The sequence below is a fragment of the Carlito syrichta genome, unplaced genomic scaffold (assembly GCF_000164805.1).
Source record: "Carlito syrichta isolate Samal-C Ts95f unplaced genomic scaffold, Tarsius_syrichta-2.0.1 Scaffold308975, whole genome shotgun sequence".
NCBI classification, from domain to species: Eukaryota; Metazoa; Chordata; class Mammalia; order Primates; family Tarsiidae; genus Carlito; species Carlito syrichta.
In genome coordinates this window covers 340,702-341,769 of record NW_007253071.1, presented here as the reverse complement: position 1 = coordinate 341,769, position 1,068 = coordinate 340,702, and the positions used below count along the sequence as shown (strand labels likewise).

The 1,068-nt window shown below is 47.0% G+C and overlaps 1 pseudogene; it reads right to left on the bottom strand.

Annotated features, from left to right (window-relative positions):
* Positions 1-374: 374 nt before the first annotated feature.
* LOC103268915 lies at positions 375-824 on the bottom strand (annotated as a pseudogene).
* Between the last annotated feature and the right edge of the window lie 244 nt (positions 825-1,068).

Here is a 1,068-nt window from a genome sequence, read left to right as displayed (position 1 = left end):
CCCAGGCTGGAGTGCAGTGGCAGGCTCACAGCCACCCCAGTGGGCTAGGCTCCAGGGATCCTTCCCCTTCAGCCTTCCAAGTAGCTGGAACTACAGGCACACACTACTATACCCAGCTAATTTTTTATTTATTGTAGAGACGAGGCCTCACCAAGTTGCCTGGGCTCAGGCAATCCACTCGCCTTGGCCTCCCAAAGTGCTGGGATTACAGGTTGAGCCACTGAGCCCAGCCCATTAATCCTAATTTTCTATAATGCTTAATAGCTATCAAAGAACAATATTTCCTTTTTAATGGTAAAAAGATATATATTTAGAATTAGCCAGTTGGACTCTATTTAAATGATCCCAATTTTGTTGGCAACATCCAAAGCATCCTAATCAGAAACCAGTTGAACATATGCTTTCTTCTCTCCATCAGGCCTAATCAGGGTATTGACCTTGGCAACATCAGTGTCATAGAGCTTCTTCACAGCCTGTTTTATTTGGTGCTTGTTGGCTTTAACATCCACGATGATCATGAGTGTGTTGTCTTCTCTTTTCTTCATGGCAGACTCAGTGGTCAGGGGAAACTTGATGATGGCATAGGGGTCAAGCTTGTTTCTCCTGGGAGTGCTCTTCCGAGGACATTTGGTTTGCCTCTGGAGATGCAAAGTTCTGGGCCTCCAGAAAGTGGGTGACGTGCAGATCTTTTTTGTGTGTGTGTGGCTGAGGATGCCTTTCAGCACTGCTTTCTTGGTCTTCAATGCCTTTGCTTTGGCTTCGGCCTTAGAAGGGTCAGGAGCAGGATGTGTGCCAGGAGCTTCCTTCTTGGCCTTCGGCGCCATCTTGTGAAAAGAACAATATTTCTAAGAGGGTAATAGGAACTCAGTTCTTAGTGGAGGAGATAGACAAGTAACTTAGTACAGGACAGTACGTAATATATATAATAAATGTTGTACTGGAGCTAGGCATTAGTTAGTTAGAATTTAGAGGCCGGGCTCGGTGGCTCAGCCTGTAATCCCGCGCTTTGGGGGGCCGAGGTGAGTGAATTGCCTGAGCCCGTGGGTTCGAGACCCGCCTGGGCAACTT